At 39.8% G+C, this 23,149-nt stretch overlaps 1 protein-coding gene across 5 annotated transcripts in view; it reads left to right on the plus strand.

Moving 5' to 3' along the window:
• RWDD3 (RWD domain containing 3) overlaps positions 1 to 23,149 on the plus strand; it is a 148,507-nt gene that overhangs the window by 90,132 nt on the left and 35,226 nt on the right. For 4 of the 5 annotated variants that reach the window (XR_006584565.1, XR_002744608.2, XR_002744610.2 and 1 more), the window contains one exon: positions 163 to 507. The exons of the other annotated variant lie outside the window; for it this stretch is intronic. The gene's annotated coding sequence lies outside the window, so the exon portion shown is untranslated. Of the gene's footprint in view, positions 1 to 162; positions 508 to 23,149 lie in introns of those variants that run through there. 5 annotated transcript variants of the gene reach the window in all.

Genomic DNA, 23,149 nt, shown 5'->3' on the forward strand with positions numbered 1-23,149 from the left:
TTTTTCAAAACTATTGATGCGACACAATGCATGTTCCATAATAATCACGGTTATCATGACTTTGGGGACGCAGGATTTCAAGTGCACATGCTGTACAAAGTATTTTATGAAAATTTTGATTCTCACGTTTGAGGATAATAAAAGGATTCCTTTGCTTCTTAGAAAGAAACCCTGAAAACAAACGAACAGACGGACTCAGTGCACGGACACCTAGCCGAGTCTGCGTCTGGGAAGAATGACATGCCTTCAGCATGAAGTAGCTACAAGAAAAAGACATGTAATTAAGGAGGGGAGAAAATCAGAAACAGGAGCCATTAAAGAGACTGTGATATGAAGAACACATTGTACAGGAGATGTGACCACAGATTTCAGATCTGAGAGCTGAAAGGAAATGAAACTAGTTAAAATTCCACTGCTCATTCACTCCACAAGAGAAATAACATTCCTGTTCGATGCCACTTGCCACTTCTGTTTTAGAAACAATTAAAAGATGCAAATATTTGTGAATTGCTGTGTATGTTGCAATCCTGTTTTGAAAGCAAACAGTGCCCTGTACCTTAGGTTCTCACTGCTGGTTATGTTGGGATTCAGGGGTTAAAGCAAACCCTTCAGAATGAGTTCACCACTGCTACTCAGACAAAAGGACACAACTCTGAGACTGTGTTCTGTTTGCCTGCAAGCTGTTGCCTATGCCAAATGAGCATTTTACAAACCATTCAAATTAAGTTGAAAATTTGTAATTATATTTTCCCTTTTAATTGTAACTTATGCAAATGTTATATTCCAGCTGTAGAAATAATTTTCGCTTCAGACTACAACATCCACATCAAATCTAGCATGTAACACCCCGATACAAGATTCTTCCCAAGCTGTAGTTGCAGATTTAGAAGGCTGGAGTTGGTGCTGTTAGTTATGGCTTCCATTGCTGTTACCCTGCAGTTAAGTATAGATTGCAAAGTGGCAATAGAGAAGAGAGACACCTTTGCTATAATTTGCTGGAGACAATTTATGAATAGAGCACGTAGAAAGAGAATAGAAGGCAAACAAACAAACAGGCACGAAGCCTAAGAAACCTGGATGTTTGGTAAAGTGAATATTGTATCCTTGCTGTAATTGATGAATCTGGCTTGCAGTGCATTAGATACAGGAAGAGGCTGCTTGTGACTCATTTGTTAATTGTCATGCATTTTAAACCATTTAGTGCAAACAGAAATTGAGTATTTTCCATTTTCAATGGAAATTTCACTTGGGGAAATCATGAATACCCTTAAAATTTTTAACCAAGAGTGAAAGAAGCATGGATTGTCTTAAACACACACACACACACACACACACACGACACATGTGTGAGAAATAAAAAAGAAAAATCCCCCCAACTGCAGTATATTCTGATTACTGAAGTGCTTTCTTTACATAAATTTGGCAAAGTTTTCATATTCTTGCTAGGCAAACATGCGGGACCTTGATTTACTACAATCCAGTTGACCAAATAATTAGCTTTTTGTGTTGAACTGTTCTGGAAGCAATGGGAGAGATGGAAGAAGAAAGTTTACTTCACATCCTTAAATAATTCACCATCTTGTTGATAAACAAGGCACTATAATAAATGACACTTGGGTGTTTGTAGAACTAGCAGAGAGCTCAACACTTCATGTCTCAGTGGGGCAAATAGATCTAGTGTGGCCTAGTGATTTGTTCAAGGTCACACCTAATAGTGGTGAAAACATGTTTCAAACTTTGGAGGTCTAACTTCTTTTCCTCCGTTTCTTTCCGTCATTAAGGCATCTGTTAATTGAAAGTTGTACAACTAAAGAATCTATTTGCTAAATATGGGTCCTTCCTATACTTGCCCATAAAATGAACTTCAACTCAGTTAGAAATTGTATAGGTTTTAAAATACTTTCACAGGTCCTAGATAGAGATTGGAAGCTTTTGTTGATCTCTAATTAGCTCTGATTAGTTAAGATTGATTTTTAAACTGGGAAAATCCAAGATAAAGATCCCATGGCCCTGAAAAGGATGCTGTAAATCCATACGCTTTAGGTCAAAGAGCAAATGATTAAAAGTCCAGATTGATTCTTCTGTAAAAGGGCAGCGCAAGGAAATGCTAAAAAAGAATGTCCATGGACAAAAACTCTGGTGGTGTGTGTCATAGCCTGGGAATGCTAATGACCTAAGCCTCATTTATTACTGCTTTTGGCACAGTCTGTTACATAAGCAGCTCGGACAGTGACTATACTCGTGTAGAGCTTAGGGGCCAATGTCTACAAATACAACTGGTGATAGTAGGGCTGGTGCTTTGGTCTGTGTGCCAGGATTTCCTACAGATAAGTATGGCTATGCTTAGTTCTTTATAAACCTATTCATTCATTTAGCAGTTTATGTATTTACTGATTCATTCATCATGAATTTATGGGGCATTTACTATGTGACAGGCAATATTATGTTTAACAGTGGGAATACAGGTTGGCAAAGTAAAAATTAAGTAATTTATTTAATGAATATCTACTAACTACATGTAAGTTAACAGTCTGATGGACCCAGAAGTTCTTCATTTCCAGTCTCAGCTCTCATCCATAATGTCAGCTGTGCTGCCTATGTCCAAAGCCAGGTTAGTGTCCCTAGATCTCTCGGCATCTCTCATCTAGCCAAAATGAATGTAGACCCAAAGATGGAGCCTCTCCCTCCTGTGTATCTTACCAGAAGGGCAATTTTCAAGCGTAACTCACTGAAGGGATCCAGCCTCTGTAGGATTGTGGGTAAAAGCATGGACTTTGGAGTTAGATTGTACGGCTGGCTCCACTAGTCACAAGATGAATGTCCTTACCACATATTTAGTTTTCTCCTCAGTAAAATGAGTGTACTCTGGAAAGGTTGCGGAGAGGATTAAATTTAAATGAATTAATGCGTGACACTTAATAAGGCCTGACAAATGGTGGCTAACGAGTACCATTTTGCTAAAATTTGTTCTTCTCTCAATACTCATTTCCATTTGCAAATGATGTCTCTTGCCTGCCATGTATTAGCTTCATGTGCTCATGACATTTTGCTGTGTGAGTAGTGACTTAGACATCTGGAGTTTGCAAGAATTTTTCTGGCTCCTTTTGGCTACTTTGATATACTGCTAATTGTTTAATTTTCTAGTGGTCACCTTGAGTGGGGCCACTGAGCTCATCTATGGATACTTTCTAGAGGGCGTCTGGAAGTGCAGCCTTGAAGAAGGCCGACCTATGCTGGCTTCCTTCCACAGGATGACTGTGATTTCTGGTGTGTAAGTTGCTTCGGAGTTCCTTGATCTGTTCTTCTCCTCCCCTCCCCCACCTTTGCTTTCTACTTTCTTTCTTTTTCTTTTTCTTTTTTTTTTTTTTAATTTTTTAATGTTTATTTTTGAGAGGGAGAGCAAGAGCACGCAAGCAGGGGCAGGGGCAGAGAGACAGGGACAGAGGATCAGAAGCGGACTCTGCACTGACAGCAGAGAGCCCAATGTGACACTCGAACTCAGGAACCATGAGATCATGACCTGAGCCAAAATCAAAGTCGGAGGCTTAACCAACTGAGCCATCCAGGTACCCTTCACTTTCTACTTTCATTTCTCTCTCTCTTCCTCCTCTTTCCATCTAGTCTCTGAGACATTTACAAACACACATTAGCTCCACAGTTCCTGACTAGGGTATTATCTTTATTAATGTTTGCAATTTGTGTGGATTATAGATCTTTCATGACCTCTGCAATGCCCCAGGATATGCCACTGCCGTTTATGTGTATAGTCTTCTACTTTGATGAAATGCAGATAAATTGAAAAATCTGCCAAGAATCGTTGTCCTCGGGATATTGGGAAACAAGCACTTTCATAGTTAATTGCGTGCGCGTTTTTAATCGTGGTCTAATAAATTGGCTTTTCCTTTTTATGCCTTTAAATTTGCTCTCAGAAATATCTCAGAATATTAACATTTTTGCTTCACATGTGGTCAAATGTTCATCCTCAGAGTACATGCTGAACTGGGCAGAGCAAACAAAATCAGGCAGAGTAGGCAGAGATTTTTTGTAAGTAGGAAGTAGGAGAAATTCCTTCAAGCCTTGAAATGCTATTAGGCATTGGGGTAAGGAAAATTCATATTTTCCCCATCTTGCTAACCTTTTTTTTTTCCCCCTGAGCAAGAGGTCTCTATCCAGAGCTTCTTAGTCTTTAGGGCACACAAGAATCACTCGGGTGGCTATTAAAATGCTGATTCCCAGGCACCACCATCCAGAGATTCTGAGTCACCGGATGACTTGGGTCCTGGCATCATGCACTTATCTTTTATTTTTTAAATGTTTATTTCTTTATTTTGAGAGAGAGTGAGAGAAAGTGAGTGGGGGAGGGGCAGAGACAGAGGAAGACGGAGAATCCCAAGCAGGCTCTGCACTGTCAGCACAGAGCCTGACGCGGGGCTTGAACTCATGAACCATGAGATCATGACTTGAGCCGAAACCAAGAAATGCTTCACCAGCCGCCCCTGGTATCCTACATTTAAAACCACAATGATGCACGAGGACTGCTTTACTCTGTCCTTTGGTTTCTACTCTTGGCTCTGCACCTTTTTGCAGGCTTGGCTAAGAAAGCTGGTGCAAGAGGAGGTGCCTGGTGAAACAGATGCAGCCATGTCAGAGCTGTTTATTCAGAGCTCACAGCACTGCCTAATACTCAGTGCCATTGGGTTGTTGCTCAGGGAGACACCTATGATTCCATTAATTATTTAGGGATCCAAAGTAGCCACCATTAATGAATTTGAATGTATTACAATGATCCTAATCAGAGTAACAGATGCAAAATGACAATATGATACACACAATTTTCCCCCAGCGAGTTACACACTATTAAGGTCTGTTGCAGTCAATGAATCCAGATGCTTCCACACTCTTACTGACCATGAAAGATCCTGGTTTCATTACATGAAAGAAAATAAGTTCATCCTGTCATCTTGCAGAGTTAAAGCGGGATCCAATTCAGCAGCTGGTAAGGCATCATAAGTTGGTTTGCAATAATCCTGCTTCCATTTCAGGATTGACTGAGTGGAAGAATTCTATTGCATCTGGGCTTATCATTCCCTTTACATTATTTTTATGCTTTCCCAGATGAGATGGTTTACTCTAGCTAAGAAAGCCTCTGATGGACTAAACAAGTTTTATACACACACTGAGTGAGAAGAAAGTGAACTATTTTTATCGAGGGTAAATTCATTAAAATCAGAGTAACAAAACCAAAGTCAACCATGATAAAATGGGAAGCATAAAGCTTCTCAAGAGAAGAGTATATCCCTAATAATGTTGTCAGACTCCTGGTATGCATGAGGCTGCATGACAGCACTTCCCCCCTTCTTGTCTTAGGGATCATACAAAAGGAAAAGAAAGAAAAAAAAACAGAAAAGGAAGAGCCCCTGTCATTTTCAACCAGGAGACAAATATAAACCACAGACTCGGCAACACCTGTTAGAGCTGCCAAGAGAAGCTGACACTGTGTAGTAGCTGTAGAGGAGGAAACAAAAAGAAGCAGCCCAGATGGTGAGACATCCCGGGGATGGTGGAACACAGGGGGTGCCGGCAAAAAGTACTCTTCCTGAAGGGGCAGGGCTCACTCGCAGTGCTAATGTTAACAAAATTGCACAGGAATTCAGGTTAGCAGGGCTGGTGTGGGAGTGCTCCTCTCCTGCTTTGAGAAATACAGTAAAGGGCTTAATAAAGAATCTGAAGATGAGCTGTATTGGCAGGGAACAGCCTAATTCTAGGGCAGCAGTGAAGGAGAATGGAGCCTGGAAGGCTACCCTGGCCCCTCCCTAGTAAAAGAACTTCTTGAAAATGGCTGATTTGGGAAATTGTAACTCATTCACTGATGAAAAGTTGTTTGTTTGTTTTTTAATGCATTGCTAGAAAGATCCTGTGATGAAAAAATGTGGGAAAAAGCAACAAAACTAACCAGCAGATGGAGAACACTCCTAAGTAGATAAAAATCTTGTCCTCACAATTTTCCATGAATTAAAATAAAAATATACTCAATGAAGCAATTACCTTGATGAATGAAGACCACAAAGCAGAAATAGAAGAACACAGAAGAGAGGTGGGAGTCAAAGGAAAATATGAAAGATGTACTGAAATGCAGAATAAGTTTGCTGAGTCCTCATGGGGAATAACTGACAAATTATTTTATTTAAAGCTGAGAGATAAAGTAATAAAAGTGAAAAGTTTATTTATCAGTACAAAGATAACAGAAAATTAATAATATACCAGTGGGTGATGAAGGGGAGAGAGAAATGAGTAGGAAAAAGAAAGAGAGGGAGAGTAAGAAAACAGCACAGGTGACTTTGCTGCATAGTATCTGGGGCCTCATCTGAATGGCTGGGGGCTAGACACATCTGGGAGATTCTTCACTCACATGGTTGGTGCATGGACTGAGACGACTAAAGCCTGGGTTCAGCTGGAACTCAACCAGAGCCCCAAAGTGTGATATCTCCATATTGCCTGGGCTTCCTCACAGCATGGTGGCTTCGGGATCACCAGACTTCTTACACTGGCAATCTAAGAGCAAGTGTTCCCAGAAAAAAGGAGAAAGCTGCATGGCCCTGTATGAAGTAGCCCTAGAGTCATGTAGCATCACTTCTGCTGTGGTCTACTGGCTGAAGTACCAGTCCACACAGACTCAAGGCAGGAAGCAGAGACACCTCACTTCTCTAGAGGAAGGAGTGTCAAAGAATTTGTGCCCATGTTTCAAATCTGCCACAGTGTTAAAGGATTCAAATTTTAGTCTAATAGAGTCGTTATAAATATTTATCCCAATAATATAGGGATAGATGAATATTTTCTTAATGTGATAAAATGTATTTGGCTCAATGGAAACGCCAGAATCAAGTTGACTGGCAAAAACAGAGGCATTCCTTTTAAAGACAAGTAAAAGTTCAGGATGTCTGCTATTGCTAATATTACTTAACATTGCTTGAGAAGTACTAGCCAAAGCAGGTACCTGAAAAGAAGGAAATAAAAACACCATTATTTGTAGATAATATGTAATCTTTTACCTGAAATTCTCAAGAGAATTAGTTGAAAAAAATGCTACAAATAGAGAATTTGGTAATTAGTGGGAACAAAATTAGTACAAAGAAATTGATAGCTTTCATATATGAACAGAAGATAGGATGGGGAAAAATACGCTAGATATAGTAGTGACTCATAATATTAAATACCTAAGAATACATGTTTAAATGACCTATTTAAACAACAGTAAGAATAACAACAAACTTTAAAACACTCCCTAGGAAAAGAATTCTACTGGCAAACCTTGAACAAATCAATAGAAATGCTTAACATCATAAAGATGTCATTTTTTTTCTGAGCTAATTCTAATAAAAATAAGAATTTGGTTTTTTGAAACTAGATAGTTCAATTACAAAATTTGCACTGAAAATTAAGGATAGCCAACAAAATGCTGAGAAGGAAGGGGATGGTGGTGGACCTGGTGGGAGGGAAACGAGACAGGTAATACCATATATCAAATCATATTTTAAAGCTTAAGTAGATGAAACCATGTGCCAGGTAAATGAATAGAAACAGATTAATGAAACAAAGTAGAGAATCTAGAAGTAGTCAAATATACACAAAAATAGACCTCAATGTATATTGGAATTTAGTACATGGTGAAAGTAGATTATTCAAAAATTAGTGTTGGGCCAACTCTATAAACATCTGAAAAAAAAAAAGATCTTCTCAACCATTATGGTAGAATATATTCCAAATGGATCAAAGATTTAAGTTAAGGATCGAAGTCTTGACAGTACTGGGAGAAAACATGGAGGCAAAGGAAATTCCCTTAAGTCCTTAGAGTGGGAAATCTTTCTGACAATAATGTAAAATCTAAAAGAAGAGCATGATAAATACAACTACACTAAAAAAAACCAAAACAAAACAAAAAAAACTTTTGCACGTAAAAAACACCATAATCAAAGTCAAAAGACAATATAAATTGCAAACATTTTCAACTTCTTTTTTTTTTAATTTATTTTCAGAGAAAGAGAGAGAGAGAGAAAGAGAGGGAGTGGGGGAGAGGCAGAGAGAGGGAGAGAGATAGAATCTCAAGCAGGCTCCACACTGTCAGCGCAGAGCATGACCGGAGGCTCGATCTCAGGAACTGTGAGATCATGACCTGAGATGAAATCAAGAGTCAGAGTTTTAACTGACTGAGCCACCCAGGCGTCCCCAAAATTTTCAACTTCTAAAGGGTTAATCACTCTAATACATACGGGTAAGAAATGGATAAGAAACAGGCCAATAATATAGCAGAAAATGGAAAAAAAGATACATGTAGATTACAGAAAAAGAAATCCCAGTGGCTTTTCAATGTATAAAAAAAATCCTAGACTTCATGCACAGAAAAATGCAAATTAAGTCTGCTCTGAGATGACATATTTTAACCTACAGACTGGCAAAAATCCATATGTTTGATGACACACAGTGTTGAGGAAGTTGTAGGGAATCTCATCGATTGCTGGTGGAAGATGAATACAAACACTGTAACTTGTATTTGATTCTCATCTCAATGGCTAGGAAAAGAAGAAAATAAACTATATACCTTCCTCTTGATTTCTTTAGTATTTTAAAAGCAGTAGAATTCCAGAGTTTTTATTAGCTCTTCTGTATGATGATGAATTGCTAACTTAGTCATTGTACCAGAGTGGATGAAAGCCCTAGATAGTGGAGTAAATATTACCCTCGCAAATTACTTAACTACTCTGACCTCAGTGTTCTCATTCAGGAAATGGAAGTGGTAACTACTTCATAAATTTGTATTGACAATCAGCAAGAGTTTTGACACATGATAAGGATGCAATAAATGCTAGCTAATAATAATATTACTTCAAACTATATCTTCATAAAAGAGTGGAGTTTTTTGGAGGGAGGAGGGCAAGGTTGGAAACCTTACCAAAAATACCACTTAGAAAATTCTCTCATCAATATGGATGAGTCTTTTTTTAAAGTTATTATGTGAAAAAATTTTATGTGAAGTAATGGGTACATTTAAAGGGCAATGGCAGAAAAAAAATGGAGTGATAAAAATACTCCTTTATCCCTCCTTAGCTGCTATTCTACCAATGGGGTTAGGTTGGGGTTGGGTAGACTAGAGGAAATGGATACTTTTCCTTTAGTTATCCTTTCTCTCTACCTTTTTCCATCTATCCTCTTCTCTCTTTCCACTTGGTCAAAAAAAAAATCATAATGTTCATGTCTTCCTTACCTTGGACAACATCTTCCTTTGGTTTCGTCGTCTCATGGAACTTTCTCTCTGACCTCACTAGCAAATTTTTGGTGGAGGATGCTACCTTTGCTGCCACAGGACCATCCCCTTACTTCTTGCTGCCTGGGGTCGAGCTCCTCTTTTCACACTCCCACTGCATCTGTTGACTCTAAGGATACAACCACTCAATGACGAAGTCAAAAATTCTTGGGGGCGGTCTTCTTCCTGGACTGTACCTGCATTTAGCAGTTGATTGTCTTTCTTTTGGTGCACACTTCATTCTCCTACTTCTCCCACTCTTCTGCCCATTTCTTTACTGTCTTTCTCTGACTTTGCTTTCTTTTCATTCCTTACTCATCAGTATATGCACATCCCAAAGTTTACTCTTTATCTTTCTGTTCTTTTTCACCATTTTCTCCCTTGGAGATTTTATGCAGTCTCACAATTTCAACTCCTGGAACACTATAAACTATTCTGTGCAAGGAATCAGGCTCTCTCTCTAAAACTATAAACCTTCTGGGGGGTGGCTCAGTCGTTTAAGCGTCCAACTTCAGCTCAGGTCATGATCTCACAGTGTGTGAGTTTGAGCCTTTCATCGGGCTCTCTGCTGACAGTGCAGAGCCTACTTCAGATTTTCTGTTCCCCTGTCTCTGCCCCTACCCACTTGTGTGCTCTCTCTCTCAAAAATAAATAAATTTATAAAAAACAAAATAAAACAAAAAGTGTAAACCTTCCAAGTTAGAGGCAGGGAGAAGAACTCTAAAGGGTCACTTTCTTTTGAGGCAGGGTAGCTATATACATATCCCTGACACTTGTTCCTCTTTCCCCATTTTTCTTCTCTTAAGGTTTCTCTAAATGTTTTCTTCTTTAGTTGTGTCTTTACCTGGGTTTTTCCACAATAGGGAGAATTTTCAAGAAAAGATATTTGGAAAATTCCAAAAAGAAAAAAAATGAAAAGAAAAATAGAGAGGGAATAGAGAAGTAAGGGTGGATTTGTGAGATATTTATTGAAGGCAGGGCTGTGATTGATTTGCTATGCCACTGAAGGTGAAGGAGGAGTTGAAGGTGACTCCAAGGTGACTCATTTGGGCAACTAAGTGAATAGTAGTGATATTAATCAAAATGGAAGCACAGTCAAAGGAACTCACTTTGTAAGGAGGATAATGAGTTTGATTTAGGACATCGTGAGTTTATTTATTTAAAAAAAATTTTTTAATGTTTTATTTATTTTTGGCAGAGAGAGAGACAGAGCATGAGCGGGGGAGGGGCAGAGAGAGAGGGAGACACAGAATCCGAATCAGGCTCCAGGCTCTGAGCTGTCAGCACAGAGCCCGAAGCTGGGCTCGAACTCACAGACCGTGAGATCATGACCTGAGCCAAAGTCAGATGCTCAACCGACTGAGCCACCCAGGAGCCCCAGGACATTGTGAGTTTAAGCTACCAGTAGGCACTTTGGAAATATGAGTATAGGGGTGATATTATTAAAATGTGTTTTATAATTTTCTTCCTCTCTGGGAGTCGAAGATCTCATTCATCCTCATAGCTTCACCTGTTGTCTACATGACTATGATTCCTATGGCAGTCATCAGTGTTGGTCATCCAATATTTTGGGTTTCTGCTTCCCAGATATATGGCAGGATGTACTTGCTGCCCTTTTGAAATTAGCTGTGATGACAGGGCTTTGTTTGCTAATAAAATGCAAGAAGTGACATGTGTAATTTCAGTGTGAAAGCTTGAAACCCAATACCTTATTGCCACATTTCCTCCTCAGTCACAATGGGATTGTGAAAGTCCTTTTTTAGGCATAGCCTCCTTCAGCTAAAGGCCCTGGTGAGTATGACACAGAGCACCTGGGCATGTCATGATTTTGAGAAGCAAACCTTTGTGATTTTAAGCTAGGTGTTTGTTACCACACCATAACCTCCTATTCCAATGAATATAATTCCTAAATGTTTATCTCCACCCCCCTCCTCTACTGAGTGATCATAAATCCACAAATTTTTCAGAGCAGACCTCATTTTGGGTAATTTTATCCTTTCAAAAAGGGTCAATTACTAAATGTAAAAGTAGATTTGACTTGCTTCTTATATACCTTTATAAGATCTTAGAACAATGGCTTTAAAACTCTTTCAACCATGATATATAGTAAGAAATAATTTTACATTGGGACCTAGTAGGCACATCAATCAGAAATAAAAACTTCATGAAATAATACTTAGTGTGAAGCATGATAGTTTATTCTATTTTATTTCACTTAAAAACACTTATTGCAAACCCCTAAGTAGATGTTATGACCCAGTAATGGGTCTTAACCTATAGTTTGCAAAACCCCAACTTAGGATGTGAGCTTTGGGGTTGGAGTGTCTAAGTTCAGTCCTGGCTCCTCCATTTACTACTACTGTTGTGTAACATTCAGTAAGATGTATGTTACCAGTGAGGGGCACCTGGGTGGCTTACTCGGTTGAGCTCCTGACTGTTGATTTTGGCTCTGGTCAGGATCCCAGGGATGTGGGATTGAGCCCTGCATCAGGCTCCACGCTGAGTGTGGAGCATGCTTAAGATTCTGTCTCCCTCTGCCCCGTCTCCCGCTCTTCTCTCTCTCTCTCTCAAAAAAAAAAAAAGGAAAAAAAATGTATAACCAGTGAGTCTCAGTTATGTCTTCTATAAAATGAGATACTAATTTCTACCTAATTACTTATTTTGTAATTAAATTGGATTAAATGAGAACACATACAAATATATAAGCATTTGAATAGATATACAGATATACAAGTAAAATTATGTATATGTGTGTATATATATAAATTTAAATTGCTGGGCATATTTCCTGAAACATTTCAAGTGGTCATAAGACCCAAACCTTATTTTTGGTTGAGAAGATAAGTCCTGGCAAGACTACAGATCTGATGATCCAACTTTTCAGGACTGTGGTGGGACAGACATATCCGTTGCTGACATATCAAACCTCCCTGGTCTACCTGTTCCCACGGCCATTGACTTCCCCCATATATGCTCAGTTAACACATTCCTTCTATGCAAGTTCAGCTCGTGCCAGCTCCCTATGGATGTGGGGCTTGTATACAGGGATCCCATGCATGTTGGGGACCAGAGTTTGCAGTGCCTGAGGATACTCTGCTCTTATGACCATATCATGTTTTTTCTCAGCCTTCTTCCTGCCAGTCTCAGTGACTTTGTTAAAAAGAACACCTCCCTGGGTCACCTGGGTGGCTCAGTCGGCTAAGCACCCGACTCCGGCTCAGGTCATGATCTCATGTTTTGTGGGTTCAAGCCCCACATCTGGCTCTGTGCTGACAGCTCAGAGCCTGGAGCCTTCTTCGGATTCTGTCTCTTTCTCTCTCTCTCTCTGCCCCTCCTCTGTTCGCACTCTGTCTCACTCTCTCTCTCTCAAAAATAAATAAACACTAAAAAAAAAAAAAAAACAAAAAAACAAAAAACAAGAACACCTTCTTGCCTCAGGACCCAGCTCAAATTATTAACCTGTATGAACCATGTGCTCATCTTTCTTGATGGTCTGGTGGCCTTATCTCCCCACATGATTATCAGCTCATAGAAGTTGCTCAGTAGGTGTTTACTGATGAGGTCTTCCTGTAATTGTCTTTACCTCCTTTTTGTTTTCCTAGACAATGCCTATTAATCTTTCAGTTCTCTGCTTAAAAACCACTTCCTCTGTGTGCTCCTATCTTGAGCTCCTAACGTCCCCCTTCATTTTCTTATCTTTTAATACTTTCCAAGCAATTATGAAATTCCTTGTTTAATTGTCTGTCTTTCCTGCTGGAGTATGTTTTGAGAAGGTAAGGGCTATTGTGATTGGTTGTAACCTAGGACCAGTCACAGTACTTTTTACTAAAGAACATTTTGGTGTAGATCATTCTAGACCAAGTGTCACATACTTGAATGTTTGTACAGGTGCGACAGCTCATATATGTGAGTCAAGTCAGCAGGTGGGATTTGAGGAAAGTGGAGATTGGGGGCCTCTTTACATCAGCCTAAAGGGGCAGCTACTACTTTACATCAACAGAACATTACACAGAGGAAGTAGCCTCTCATTGCTAAAAGTTCTGATTTTTTTCTTAAATTTGAAATATCCTTGGGTTTTAAATGTTGGCAGCTAATGTTATTTTTAATTTTTTTTAAGTTTATTTTTATTTGTTTTGAGAGAAAGAGACAGAGAGCAAACAGGGGAGGGGCAGAGAGAGAGGGAGACAGAATCCCACGCAGGCTTCCACCATCAGCACAAAGTCTGATGCAGGGCTGAACTCACAAATGCCAGATCGTGACCTGAGCCGAAGTTAAGACTCGTATGCTTAGCTGGCTGAGACACCCAGGTGCCCCTAATGTTTTTTTTAACTAAAAATAAATCCCTATAAAGTACTAGATAACAATCTTTACATTAGATATATGGAATATATGTATATATTTATAAATACATATTTATAACCTGATTTTTTAACCTTATTTGTGAGCATCTTTCTTAGTTTTACCTATAATTTTCAGTTCCCTTATTTGTCAGGTGGGGATAATAAGGTATTATTTCATAGGATTGTGTGAAGATTAAAGGAAATCGTGCGTGCAAAGCCCAGCGAGCAAAGCTAGGCCCACTGTAGGTGATCCACGAATGGGGTCCCTCTTCCTTCTCTTGTTGAGGCTTCACGTTAGAGAATCAGCAGCTCGAGAAGTGGCTAAAGAGAATGTGCTCCCTAGAATGCTCTGTAAGGTGTTCATAGATATTGAGGTGGAGGGGCTTCTCTTGGCAAATCAACTCGGAGATTGTGACCTAAGCCAATTTAAGCATATATCTTTACAACTTCTTAGAAACTTTAATATGCTAATGTGCCCGTGACCCTTCAAAAAGAGAATAGAGATGCAATATTCCTGAAATTTAATTGACCTGAATGAGTGTCTTATGAAGCACACTTTGTAAAAAGCTGAATCCCAATGCCTGAATCCACTGAAGTCTGACTTCAAAGTTTCTTTGGACACGGTGGTCAGAGCCCAGGACACAAGCTTCCACCATGTGGGCCTGTGTTGCCCAGCTGCCTACCTTGCTAGCCTGCATGGGGTTGGCGCTAGTAATCCTACAGAGTAAGAAATCCAGGGCCCCCAAACAACTTCATTGATCCTGCAATGCTTTTGTAGCAAAGCCATAAACAAATGTGCCCACTGAACAGCAGTAAGTTGATGCTGGCTAACGAAGCCACCCCTCTTGCTAGCATTGATTTTTATCTTTAACTAGCTATTCTCCCAGAAGAACCAAAGGAGGTGATTTTATTTCTGTTGATTCCATTCTTAAGATCGTTATGTTGATTATGTGTATTCTCTTTTTTCGTGTAGATGTTTGAAATTTCCCTAGGAAACATTTTCTTCTGCCTAAGATTGCATAGAGCATCATTTTAACACGTAGTAAATGTTGCTGAGTAGAAAAATGCATGCATTACCACGTATTTTTGCAAAGTAAGAGGTTTATATCTTTGTAATTATTTTCAATGTGTGTTTATTGATTTTTATAATACAGGGATATTAACTTGAAAGGGAACAAATTACATACAACAAATTAAGCACTTGCATGGATTAGAAAATCGAGGTAGTGCACTCAAGGCATGACTAATATGAAGAGTGTTGCACGATAGAAGAACCGTGTGGTTTTACATCACATCTGGGAGAATTTCATCCAGCCACTTGTCTGAAAGGATCTTTAACTGAAATGCAGGTGCAGGATGGCATGCATTTATAGAATTGTAGTATTTGAGAACTGGAAGAGAACTGTAGCTAGGGAAACTGAGGACAAGATGAGTTAAGAACCGTACAGAAGGTCACAGAATATTGTTGGCATGACCAGAACGAGAACCTAGGTTCGTGGACACTGACCTGTGCCAACTTCCCAGCCACCCATAGTGTCTCCCTATAACCATTTATCAGCTCTGTGTCCTTGGGCAAGTACCTCTTTCCTCATTCATAAAATAAGAACAATACCTAGGTGATGGAATAATGTACATGGACATGGCATTAGTTTAGTACATTCACAATGAGTAATGTTTCATTCATTTCTTTGAGATGTATATACTGAGTCTCTACTAAGTTTCAGGCATTAGATTCTCAGAGAACAGATTTGTCCTTCCAGTACAGATACTTACTATGAGTTTTAACATAATTTATATGGTGTATTTTTAAGTGTGTAGGCATAATACCTCACATTTGAATGGGGAAAAAAAAACTACAAAGAGGGTACATTTAATAAAGCAAAAATTCTAGAATCCAAGCACTTGTAATATGAATCTAGAACTCAGTAGACTAAAGTTGCTATATAAACTACCTTATTAATGTCATTAACCTTACCATCTTCTCATGTCTTTTTAAAAAGGGCAGTGATGAGTGATTCTCACCCTCTTAAATAATGGATCAAAAGTTCCAGGAAGGTGGAAGTGCAGGGGGGCTTTCAAATGATTTAGGTATCTCCTGTCTGTCCTATATCCAGGAGTTTCCCTTCAACTTGTTTTCTTCCCAGTTCAGTGATCTTGTTTGATTTATACTTGAGGTTTTTGGGAAAGAGGATTTCAAAATGGGAGACAAAAATTCATCAGAATCCTGGAAAGATTCAGTTCATGGTGCCCATGCCCTGGGTCTGCTTCTTTGGAGAGGTTGGAGTTGAACTTTGTAGAAATAGAAGACATGGTGAGTAGTGATCATGTAGGTCATGTAGCATTTGTTGAACAGTGCTGGGCACTTCCACCAAAGATAACCTTAGATCCGCTAGTTTTTTAGAAGTTGAAGGTGGGGTTGGAAGGAGTAGGGTGTGGAAACAGTAATAGATTTGAACATCCTCTTCATCAGGACCTGATATATATGACATATCTTGGCTAACTCTGGGCAGGGGAACTTCTGCTCACGACTATAAGAGATTGGAATTGCCTTACAGTTTCAGACTGAGAACTGGGGGATTCCGAGCAGATGACATCTACTCTTTAGGGGAAAGTCATCTCTAGATATCTCTGGTTGATTTCATTTTGGTTGATTGTTCTTCTTGGTTTCTAAATGCCACAGAAATACTGTTGGCTCTAGAACACTTTTTTTTTTTAAGTTGTTTGGAGCAAGTGCCAACTTTTCTAATAAGGTAGACAGATTTATTCTTCAATTCATATTTGGCAACCCTGGTATTGCAATAAAGTTTTCCACTTTCATAGATAATCAGTAATTATACATTGGTACTTGCTATCATCTGATTCTTGGCTTTATCTTCCTCTGTTTCATTAAATTTGAAAATACATTTTTCTGAATGTTATTATATTGCCTCAAATCTTACATATTATGTTGGTAAATGGGATGTCATCTATGGGATAGTCTTCAATTTACCGATTATTTCTTCCCTATAAATTTACTTATTTATTTTTTAAATGCTTATTTGGAACTCTGAAAGCACTTTTCCCACATAAATATGGTGAGTTTTCCATACAACTCTTTTCATCTGTAATGCAGCGGAAATACCGTACATTTATATTGAAAAGTAGAGAAGAAAACAATTACTAAAATAGCAAATAAGACTAAAAATATAAAGATTGAAAGATAAATAAACCAATATTTATTTATATTAATTGCTACATATTGGGAAAAATGATTTTAAGTAGCAAAGAATTTTTAAACCTTTAGAAGAACACCTGAAAGGGGTTTTCAGGATCATTAAAAGGGTTTATTATATGGGCTCTTTAATATGTCAGCTTTTGTTTTTTGATCCTTTTATATGAGGGTACTAGCAGCATTATTCTTACATAGCCTCAGCTATGACCAGGTCAACTCTTCGGCTTTATATATAAATTTAAGAGATGAGGTATGATAGGTATCAGTAAAAGAATTCCTGTTAAGCCCTGAAGGTCCTGAAGAGGATGTACATCAAGAATTGGAAATAGGGCTGCTATGGACTCAATGTGTCCCCTGCCTTCCCCCACCCCATCTGTATGTTGAAGCCCTAACCTCCAATATGATGGTATTTAGAGATAGGGCCTTTGGGCAATACTTAGGTTTAGATGAGGTCATGAGGCTTTACTGTGATATTCATATTTGGAATTTGAAGCTTTATGTTTCGTTTTTTATAAAAGTAAACCTATGGCTTTTCAATGTCTCTACTTTTTACATTAGAACACTATGAGATAGTTTTCAAGACCTCATAATAGGGCACTGTGTGATGTGCAGTTCTTTTGTTTAATGGTATTTTCTAAGCTTTGGTTCCTCTCCCTGAGTAATTTTCATATTTGGTGCTTAAATGAGGCATCACAGATTCTTGTGTGATTGTCTAATAAACTAGCCTTATTTAATTAATTTAATAAACTAGCTATTTGTACTACAAGGAGAAAAGTCAAAGTCATGAAATATTCATTGATGTCACACGTGAATATGTTGAATCCAGGGCAAGATGTTGCTGAAATATATCCTTCCCACACCTCCCTCCCAATTTTGAAGGGGAGTGGATGTGGATGGGTTTTCAGAATTTTTTCTCAACATTTTATAGATGTTTCCAAATGTCTTTTGCTGCTATAACACATGAATGCTTTTTTCCATTTGTCTCCTGAGGTTCTTTTAAGGATCAAGTGAGATACTGCTCATGTAAGCACCTTGTAAATGGTCAAGTTCTATGCATGTGTTAATTCTTCTCTGCCTTGCTACTTAGATACAATGGCTGTACTCAAACAAATGCACTGAGGGCAACTTCCAGGACCATGAGCTATAGCTCCGCACTCTTTCCTGCTACACTCCTGGGCTTACTTCTTAGTGAATGCTAAATGCATGTGGCAGGATCCTGACCCCAAATCATTACAATGGATAGACTGTGCGCGCAGAGCTTAAACTATACGTGTGCTTGCTGCAACATGATGGATATAACTGCTTGCTGAGAATTTGATTTATTTTCCAATAGTTTAGCATCCCTCTGCTTTTATCTGATATGACTATTTTACAAGCGTGTGTACCAAGCATGGCTTCAAAATTGCAGGTTATGAAATACAGAAAATGGAACAATTGCCGTGCATAGCAGAAATCTTCCTGTTCAGTCTGTGTGCTGTATATTTTAAAGTAAGATGGACTGCTGAATGGTGATGGGGGCTTTCCTTGGGCTTCATCATTTTTCCCCCTATAGGTAAAAGGAAATGCAAGACTTTCTTCTTCATTTTCAACTTCATATTGTTAGTTGGTTTTTCACAGGTTGGTTTGTGATGATGGGTTTTTGCCTTATCATTTGTTGGCATAATAAAAATGACATGATGATGGGGAAGAGAGCAGTTCCCTTTTAGGATGGAACAGAGCAGCTGATACTAGCAATGAAAACATAGCAGGCTGATGGGGATGCCTCCCCCTTCCCATTTCACCGCAACCCAAATCTCTATTTTTTAATAATACACTTGCTTGCCGAGAAATGCCCATCAGAAATGCACTGTTATTATGTATATGCATATGTTTGTGTGTAGAATAGGCTAGCTAGTTGGCAGTCTGTGTAGCTGATGGACCAGAATAGGGACATAGTGTCTACTAGGACAGCTTGCTTCGTTGGAAGCTGTATTTATTTCAGGGTTCTTCCCTCAAATATCCCTTCTTTCCCCCCTGGTCAAAATTGACTCTGAGTTGTGAGTAATTGGTGTCTAAGAACAGAGCAAATCAAGAGCTCATTTTGACTCTGATAATACCTCTACTCTGCTGGAGGTTTCCTTTAGGTCACCTGGGCGGAAGGGATTGCCGGGCAGTATGGGACTGTGATTGGCATCATTTGGAGCAGACTTAGGCAGAAGCCAAGCGTGACAGACCTGGGAGCTTGTGCTGGTGTGGCAGGGAGAAGGTATATTAATGGACAGTGCAGAGGCTGTACCTCTCTGATGAAGTGTGTACCTACTCATTGGATGTTTCCGGGATGTCGGTCATCTGGGACCTGGCCTGAGTCTTCACCTATGCATTACAATGCCTGCCGAAAATGCAGATTCAGACCTTGTGGATAAATACCCCACTTCCAGGTTAGGCAGCATCCTGTCAACTTATGTCCCATCTGTGCTTGGCACTCCTGAGTTTTTCCATTTTGAAGACACTGCATTTGCATCTCCTTCCGTTGCTTCACTGTCATCTTGGATGATTGATTGCTTGATTATTTTAAGTAAGTTAAGGTTATCTAGAATTTAGCAGTTATTTGGGAGGAGCAGATGGTTTCCCATTTCTTTTTGATAATAGCTCCTTAAGTGGCTTTTCATATAAAATACATGCCCAAACTTTATTGAGCATTTACTATGTTTCAGACACCGTGCTGGGCTTAGCATTTTACGTGGTCCTCCTAGCACTCTTATAAAGTAGATGCGATAATTACTTCCATTTACAGAAAGGAAACTAAGCTGTAGAGAGGTTCAGTGACTTGTCTAAAGTCACACGGCTGTGAATGGTAGAGAGGGATTTAAATCCAAGCATTTCGATTTTGGGGTCTGGGCCCTTAAGCCCTACCTGATGTTCCTTGGCATGGCATCTGTCAGGCACAACAAGTATTTAGTGAATGTTTCCAGTGTACTAGATTCTGATGTAGGTGCTAGAGTTGTACCTAAAATAGGTCAAATATCTCATGGAGCTTTCATTCTAGTGATACGGGGGAGGTCAGATGTCAAACAAACAAGTAAGATAATTTTAAATAGGAATAAGGAAGTATGAAAACCCAGGATCAGGTACTTGAGTGACTGGTGGAAAAGAGAAGGAGTAGACAGGGTAGTTAGAGAAGGTCTCTTTTAGGAGATGGCACTTGAACTTGGACCTTAATGAGAAGGGGCCAGACATGCCTATTTTGTGGGAAGAAGGAGCTGATGGCAAAGCCAAAGGCCATGTGGTGGGAACACATGTGCTGTGTTTAAATGCCATGAAGCAGGTCACTGAGTGTACTGAATGGAGGGAAAGCAATGAGAAATGTGAGCCAGAGATGCTGAGGGACATCACTCTTATTTTTTTTTATATGAAATTTATTGACAAATTGGTTTCCATACAACACCCAGTGCTCATCCCAAAAGGTGCCCTCCTCAATACCCATCACCCACCCTTTCCTCCCTCCCACCCCCCATCAACCCTCAGTTTGTTCTCAGTTTTTAACAGCCTCTTATGCTTTGGCTCTCTTGCACTCTAACCTCTTTTTTTTTTTTTCCTTCTCCTCCCCCATGGGTTCCTGTTAGTTTCTCAGGATCCACATAGGAGTGAAACCATATGGTATCTGTCTTTCTCTGTATGGCTTATTTCACTTAGCATCACACTCTCCAGTTCCATCCACGTTGCTACAAAAGGCCATATTTCATTCTTTCTCATTGCCACGTAGTACTCCATTGTGTATATAAACCACAATTTCTTTATCCATTCATCAGTTGATGGACATTTAGGCTCTTTCCATAATTTGGCTATTGTTGAGAGTGCTGCTATAAACATTGGGGTACAAGTGGCCCTATGCATCAGTACTCCTGTATCCCTTGGATAAATTCCTAGCAGTGCTATTGCTGGTCATAGGGAAGGTCTATTTTTAATTTTCTGAGGAACCTCCACACTGCTTTCCAGAGCGGCTGCACCAATTTGCATTCCTACCAACAGTGTAAGAGGGTTCTCGTTTCTCCACATCCTCTCCAGCATCTATAGTCTCCTGATTTGTTCATTTTGGCCACTCTGACTGGCGTGAGGTGATACCTGAGTGTGGTTTTGATTTGTATTTCCTTGATAAGGAGCGACATTGAGCATTTTTCATGTGCCTGTTGGCCATCCGGATGTCTTCTTTAGAGAAGTGTCTATTCATGTTTTCTGCCCATTTCTTCACTGGGTTATTTGTTTTTCGGGTGTGGAGTTTGGTGAGCTCTTTATAGATTTTGGATACTAGCCCTTTGTCCGATATGTCATTTGCGAATATCTTTTCCCATTCCGTTGGTTGCCTTTTAGTTTTGTTGGTTGTTGCCTTTGCTGTGCAGAAGCTTTTTATCTTCATAAGGTCCCAGTAATTCACTTTTGCTTTTAATTCCCTTGCCTTTGGGGATGTGTCGAGTAAGAGATTGCTACGGCTGAGGTCAGAGAGGTCTTTTCCTGCTTTCTCCTCTAAGGTTTTGATGGTTTCCTGTCTCACATTTAGGTCCTTTATCCATTTTGAGTTTATTTTTGTGAATGGTGTGAGAAAGTGGTCTAGTTTCAACCTTCTGCATGTTGCTGTCCAGTTCTCCCAGCACCATTTGTTAAAGAGGCTGTCTTTTTTCCATTGGATGTTCTTTCCTGCTTTGTCAAAGATGAGTTGGCCATACATTTGTGGGTCTAGTTCTGGAGTTTCTATTCTATTCCATTGGTCTATGTGTCTGTTTTTGTGCCAGGGACATCACTCTTAAAAGTGACTTCAGGAATGAGTGTCCCATCTCCCCAGGCTCCGTATGCAGTGCTTTGCACTTGACACAATGCTTAACTGCTTGTGATTCCCTAGACCCCATGCAGTTTCACTCCTCTGTGCCTTGACCTTTGCTTCTCTTGCCTGGAACATCTTTTCCCCACGTTTGTTCCTGGCCAACTTTCATTCTTACCTTGACACTCAGCTCAGGGGTCATTGCCTCTGGTGGAGCTTCTCAAATTGGGCCTAATGTTTGCCCCTCCTCTGGATTTCCCCGGATTTCTGTCTGAATACTTAGAATGCTTTTATAATTCTTCATTTACATACTAATCTATAAGAATAAGAGCTACCTGAGGGCAAAGAGTATGTCTTGCTCATGCTTGTATCCCCAGTACCCAGCCTGCGTCTGACTTATGGAAGGTAATAAATGTGTGGTGAACTGACCTGAAGGCAAATTGAAGGGTCACAAGTGGAAGCACAGCAAATTCAGTGGCACTTAGAGTTCCTAGGGGTGGGTGTTAGATGTGTGTCATTCATCTATCCCTGCTCCATTATAAGGGTTGGCCAGGGCTTCCTAGCTTCTTCATAATGAGGGATGATCTAGTCATTATGGCTAATGGAACATCTGCATTATCCCATTTAATTTTCTCAATAACCCATGAGAAGGGCACTCCTACTGTTCCATTTGACAGTTGAGGAAACTGAGGACAAAGGAGATTTGGCAATTTCCCCGAGGATGCACAGCCATTTAGAGGTGGGGCTGGGATTCAAGCGGAACTTTGACTCCCAAGTCATTCTGTTGACCGTGACACAATGGAGCCATTTTAGGCAAAGGCTGATTCAGCTAGCGTTTTCATCATGCGTGGCCTGATGGCTCTGGAAGCCCATAAGATCACCCAGAGAGTTTAGATGTAGGCAAAAATGCTCAACAGCATCCATCACTTTGAAGGGCAAAGGATTCTGGCCTCCTGGTCACCCCTTTCCTGAAGCCAGATCACCATCCCCCTGCTTCCCCATATACTCTGTGTGCATTCCTGCCTCAGTGCTCCTGCTCAGAGTGCCTCCCTTCCACATGCCTTCCCCAATTCCCTCCTCCTCCAAGGCTTTGCTCACTTGGGGATTGAACTTCATGCGGCAGAGATAATAATAACAATCTAAAAAGAGCCAGCATTCATAGAGTTCTTACTACATGCCAGACATGATCTCATTTAATTCTGCAATACTTTGGGAAGTTGGTATTATGACTATGTTACAGAGGTGTAAAAAACACAGAGAAATGATATGCAGGAATAATGACTACAGTATGGTGGAGAGTTTGTTTTCTCCTCTCTTCTCTCCTCTGTCCCTTTTCTTTCTGCCCCTCCCTCCCACCTCCCTCCCTTTTCATTTTCTCCTTTTCTCCTCCCTTCTTCCCTTTCTCCTCTCTTTCTCTTTCTCCCTCCCTCCTCTTCTCTCTCTCTTCTTTGTCTACTAAGCACCATGGCCCTTTTCTGTAGCTAAATAGTTAGCTCCCTGATGGCATG

Source organism: Felis catus, chromosome C1 (assembly GCF_018350175.1).
Source record: "Felis catus isolate Fca126 chromosome C1, F.catus_Fca126_mat1.0, whole genome shotgun sequence".
NCBI lineage: Eukaryota > Metazoa > Chordata > Mammalia > Carnivora > Felidae > Felis > Felis catus.